Genomic DNA, 6,422 nt, shown 5'->3' with positions numbered 1-6,422 from the left:
GGGAGAGGCCCTGTTCCCCCAAGCACTACCCAGAGTAACTGGCCACAAGTTGATCGAGAGTAGGTTCAGGCTAGACATCGGGAGGCACTACTTCACAGTCAGGGCGGCTAGGATCTGGAACCAACTTCCAAGAGAAGTGGTGCTAGCTCCTACCTTGGGGGTTTTCAGAAGGAGGCTAGACAATCACCTTGCTGGGGTCATTTGACCCCAGCATTCTTTCCTGCCTATGGCAGGGGGATGGACTTGATGATCTGCTCAGGTCCCTGCCAACCCTATCAACTATGAATACAGTAATGTAATTAATGCTTTTTTAATTAAATAGGGTAAATTAATACTATTTTATCTCTAGGGGCATATAATTTATTTGGATACATCAAATCTATGAGAAATTTAATTCTGTGGGTAGGAAAGCAGATAAAAAATACATATATTCCTAAAGAACTGAAAAACTAGCCTTAGTAGTTTTAGCAAAGGGGAAGGAAAAGTTGTCTTTAAATCTTTATGCTTTTCCTCCATGCTGAGCTGGCTGTGCATTGGTTCAGTCCATAAACCCGAGCATCTGAAAAGCTGGTTTAAATTATGCAAATTGCCAGTGGTCCCAAAAGGCTGTTAATCTTTTGAGGGGGGTCACTAGTAACACCTAGATCTGCTTATAAGTTGATGAGTAGATGAGTCTTTTATGCTGTGATTCTGTGGATGGCTACTTCAATTTTAGGTGTGTTTTGGGGAGGTGACAAGGCCAAACATTTTTTTGCCAAGAAGAGAATCTGGACCAGTAAAATATGACTTAAGGAAATAGAATGTTACAGAAAGTTTCACAAGGCTCATTCTTGTATGTACTGTGACATCCTATTCTCCTTTCCTTGTCCAAAAGAGTAAGATGCACACAGCTAGGAATACTTTTAATGTTACCTTCACATGTTCTTGTCTCCATAGTGGGGGCTTGGAGGGAAAAGGAAAAAAGAGAATTAGCTTTTGTTTTCTCTTTGGTAAACAGATTTTTTAATAGATTCAGGTTCTTGTCTTCTGGTCTGACATCAGGGAATAGAGAGACAATTCTTGGAGCTCTGATAAGTAGTCTTTTGTTTATTCATGGCTTACTAAAGAAAGGAAATAACAAAGTGTTGCATCTAATGTAATTGGAGGCTGAAGTACCCAAAATTAAACTATCCCTATCCTGTGCATTTGTGTGTGTGTGAATGTCCCTTTCCGTATGAACTCCCTTCTCTGAGCCGTCACCCAACTGCACCTTCTGAAATTGCATTCATTGTTGAGATCAGAGCTGTAGTCTGTTCCTATTTTCTAAATATCAAAATGAAAAGGATTATATTAGGAAGGAGGTGGATCTTGTGGATCTAGCAAGCAAGATACGTGTCCAAGCCCTCAGAATCTATTTTTGCACTGCATTGTATATTCCAGTGTATTTTTTCTTTTCAAGGGGGCTCTGCATTTTCTTTTCGAAAGATGAATATCTTCTTAGAACCTCCCAGAGCACTTGCTCACATATTACAGCAACCTTCTCCTGCCAAATGGGTTTGAAAATGTTCAAACATGCTATCCAGTATCTCTGTTGTACTGTCATACTAGGGAAAGACGGATGTAATGAGGTCCAGCCATTTGTCTTTTGTATGGTATTACTTCCATTATACCTCCAGTCTAACCTTAGTAACGCGACATATAGTACCTTAAGTTCAGGGGTTCTTTCTACCTTCTTTTAACTTGGACAGTCTCTTTTCCAACCACCTTTTATTGGTAATGGCTCATGTGTCAGTTATTTAATTTGGTACAAAGGATGTCAGCTTCTTCATCAGATATATTAGCGTACTTCACAGCCTGTCAGTTATGGTATTGAGACTCTTATCTGTTCAAGAGATCCCCTTTTTATTTTTGAGAACATTATGTTGTTGGTTTGGGGAGAAGAAAATAAAGGAATGCTATTTTTATATTGTTTAGAAGTATGGATTGTATTAAAGTTCAAATATGTTTGTTAAAGTCACATAAATATTCAAAAAGGCAATGTTTTTGCTGAAGTTGTTTTTAAAGAAAGTCACATCACTGAACTGAAGGAAATCAGTTGTGAAACATCTGGTATGGGAATTTGTTGATGTGATAAACCAAGCTGTAGCATCGTCTGGAGATAGTATATTTTGTCAGTTTAGTTCATTTCAATAACTAGCTTCTTCAGACTTGAGCATGTCAGTATTAAAAATGTAGGAAATCTTCCTCATCTAGCAATAACAATTAGGTACAAGAGGATACCACCTCTTAGTTCTACATTTTGGAAGATTCTGGTAACCCAGATCAAATCAGTTCAGTTGTCTAAGGTTAGACATCACATTTTTGTTTGAAACATTATTTGGTTATAAATGCAGAACATGTTTTGATAAAATCATTTCTTATGTGTCCATTACTTTGAAGGTAGTTTTATTTAACTAATAAAAATAATTAAAATGCTTGGCCTTTTGCATTTTAATTGAATTTTGATTTCTACCAGCAAGCAGTTTATCATAAATAACTTAATCATCTAATAAATAAAAAGCATCGTTTACCATTTTATAATAAACTAAATGTTGAATTGTAAAATTCAGAATAAATATACATGAAACCATTCACTTACATGTGTATATCATGTGTTTTCCTAGTTAGCAATTGGTAGTAGTGCTAACTTGGTGTAAACAGTATATTTAAATGCAGGTTAACTTAGTATTTGTTAACCAGTGATGATCAACTTTTCTGTAGGAAAACTTGTACTAAACCAATAACCTGGTTCATATTAATTCAGTTAATTACTTTCAGTCCTGTAAGCTTATGACTTCCTTGGACTTCTTAACAAACTACTCCCTGTAGTGAAAACTGAAGACCAGTCCAGACCATTCTTCAGTGTAGGATGTTAGGGGTTTTTTGGTTTTGGGTTGGTTGTTTTTTTGGGGGTTTTTTGGTAAATATTTGCCCTGGTGGTGGACTACAGTCCTAAAACCATCCTGGCTGGTGATGGAAAGATCAGCAAGGGTGTAGAGGTGGTCCATAAACATAAACCAAATATTCCATCTCCTATGTCATTTCTGGCACCCTGCTGATTTATGACAGCTATGACATCTACTTTCTATAGGGTTTCCCAAAGTTTCATCCTTGAAGGTTTGTTTCAAAGGGGTAGTCTTGGATGGCAGGCCACATCAAAGGGGGCTCATGGGTCCACTTGTCCACAGGGTTTTACTGTGAACACGTGAGATGATGGTGAAGGCACAGAAAGCTAACGTTTTCAGCCTCTTCAGTAGCATCAGTTCACTAAAGATATCACCCACAGGATTCTTTCCATTGTGTCTTAGCTTCCAAATGTGAAAGTACAGACATTTTAGACAATTTCACACCGAAGACTTAAGGCTATCACCTTTTGATAAATGAAGATCCAATAGAATGGTCTCTTTTGAGAAATGAAATTAGAAGGAAACTATTTTTCTCCTTTTGGGGCTCTCTTTTAAGAAAGGTCTCAACCTGCAAAATGAAATTGCAGTTTCATATTGGAAAGTTAAGACCCAAAAGTTAGAATCTTGTTGGACTAATATCTTCAGAAAAACAGGATGAAATTGAGTTAATTTCCTTTTTCATCCCATGATTGTAGGTCAGTTACGAAATTCAGTTCTTTTTAATATATAATATGGAAAAATAAAAGGCATAACTTCTCAATACAATATCTACTCCATGGGTCAGCAACCCCCGGCACATGTGCCGAGCACGACACGCAAGACCATTTTGCTTGGCGCACCACTGCCAGCCTGGCATCTAGGCAGCTGCTGCCAGCCACGAAGCCCGGGTTACTCCCAGCAGGCAGCTGAGTGGTTGCAAGCCTTGCTGCAAGCAAAACAGGCTCCATAGTTGGCAGCAGCTGTCCAGACCCTGGGCCAGTTGCAGCCAGAAGGCTGCAAACATCTGCTCCAGGCTCTTGTATTAACTCCATACTGGTGGGTGCACATGCACCTCAGACTGGACAGTAGGGGAGCGGCCTGAGACAGCACAACCCTGGCTTCTCCCCCGCTGCTGGCACAGAGCTGATGACTGGGCTCCACAGCCCCTGCACCAGCTCCATGCTGGCAGTGACTGCACGTGCACCTTGGAGCAGACAGCACAAGGGCTGTGTTGCCTCAGGCCCTATCCCCACCATCTGCTCCAAGGTGCACATGTACCCACCAGTATAGAGCTGATGCCAGAGTTTGGAGCAGCTGGCTGCAGCTGGTCCAGGCTCTGGTAGTTGCTGCCAACCATGGAGCCCAGGCTGCTTACAGCTGAACCCACCTGACCTCCACCTGCTCCCAGTCCAGCCCCACACCAGGATGAGGCTGGCACTGTCCCTTGCCAGGAGCACTGCACCTTTTGCAGCCTTAGCCGAGCAGGGTGGGTGGGTGGTTGGACCGATGGGCAGGCTCCAGGTTGGGGCCTCGGCCAGCTGCGCTGCAGCCTGTGGGCTGGCTCCCCAGGGAAGCACAGGGGCTCTGGTGGGACCAGGGCATTGTTGGGTTGAACTATGTCCAGTGGCCCAGGAGCCCGGCTCCGTGTGCCTGTGCATCTGGTTCTGTGTGTTTGTCTGCCTCTGACTGGTTTTGTGTGTTTGTGTGCGCACACATGGGTCTGGTTCTGGATGTGTGTGCGCTTTTGTCTTGTTCTAGGTGTTCTGCTTCTCTGTGTTTGTGCAAATGGTTCTCTGTGTGCATATGTCTGGTTCTCTCTCTCTCTCTCTCTCTCATTTGTCTCTTTTCTCTCTCTCTTATTTCAACATGCTCAACTAAAAAGGAATACACAACAACAAAGGCAACATTTATGATAATTAAATATACTAATATGCAGCGTGTCCTGCCATGTATCGCGCCCCCCCCCTTCTGTTTTTCTGGCATGCCGGCACTCCGGCACCTTCCAAGGTAGACATTGTGGTTTTTTTGGCACTCCAGCCAAAAAACGTTGCTTACCCCTGGTCTACTACAGTGATCATCTTGTTTTTGTGTTACTATTGGTGATCACCATCTACTGGTGATCATATTGCATCCCTGCAGCAACCTGCGGCGCACAGGCATATAAAAAAGCCAAAACGGGAATACTGAAATACATTTTTTTTCCTTAACATAGCTTAATTGATGGAAACCAAGGGGGCTGGCACCATGTGACCTGTCACTTTTTTGGGACCAATAATCATCCGCAATTGATGGAATTTTAGTGTGGTACATACATCCAGATTTGTTAATCTTGGAAAGAGTTAGATTACTGAAAAAACAAACATAATGGTTTACATTGTCCTTACTTCCAAGTGAAACCAAAATTGGCATAAGATGACTTTAATTGAAGCCTGAAGTCTAATAGCAACACTCCTGTAAGGTAAACTTTGCCATGTGTTTTCAAAGGGCAGACATGTGCCCTTGGCATGTAATTTTTCTACACTACTTTTACAAAAAAGACTAGGTTTATTTGGTACAGACCAGAATGCTACTGACTTGTTTTCTGTCTTCGTTTTACTTGAAGTCAGTGGGAGCCTGTACATGAGCAGCAAGGCTGTTCTGATGCACTGTAGTTACAGTGTGTTGGAGTAGGCTTGACTAATCGAGTCTGCTGGAGTCTGGTAATTACCGCGTTCCAGCAGACTCCATAGTCTCATGTATCGGTGCTCCACGCTTAAAAATGGTGGTGGAAGCACTTTAATGTTTATCAAACAAACTTTAGTTAAAGCGCCCCTGCTGCTGTTTTTAAGCATGGGGATTCTGATACATGAGACACTCTGGGGGCTTTAATTAGAAGAGCTTGGAGAGCTGCTCTAATTAAAGGGTCTACTCTAAAAGGCTGTGTGTAAACGCCCAGTGTGTCCTAAAGCAATTCCATTGCTTTGATATAATTAGGAAACCGCTTTTATATTCTGCAACCAAGAAGACATGAAAGAAATTAAATAAATTCAGGCTTATAATCTCTAGTGATCTTGAAACTGAATTTGTCTTGGTAAATATCCTCAACATTGTCTCTCATCATCCAAGAAGTTTGGTTCTTACATATTTTATATCATATACATGTCTTGAACTTCGCTAGGGGTCCCACACAAGCACACATTGATCATTTTTCAGGATCAGGTCCTTCCTTTGTCAAGTTTTGCATCTAGTTTTTTTAGGGGGGTAGAAAAGGAACCATTCCTCACAAAAACACCCAAGTACATCAGTTGGATTACATTGTCCTATTTTTATTTATAACATTCCTGTGAAGTGTGAATTTGTAAAATTGAAGAATTTACTTTCTTTACACTTCTTTACACTGTTTTGAGAATATAACACTCTCAAAACAATTTTTTTTGCTGCAGCTTAGATGGATTTTTGTAATTTACTACTACCTTTATGTAAATTTCGGGAAATGATTACTCTTTCAAAGTTTGTTGAACTAAACAGTTTAAACTAGTT

The sequence above is a fragment of the Alligator sinensis genome, unplaced genomic scaffold (assembly GCF_000455745.1).
Source record: "Alligator sinensis unplaced genomic scaffold, ASM45574v1 scaffold145_2, whole genome shotgun sequence".
Classification (NCBI taxonomy): Eukaryota; Metazoa; Chordata; order Crocodylia; family Alligatoridae; genus Alligator; species Alligator sinensis.
The sequence above is the reverse complement of the archived record's forward strand: the minus strand, read 5'-3'. Positions refer to the sequence as shown.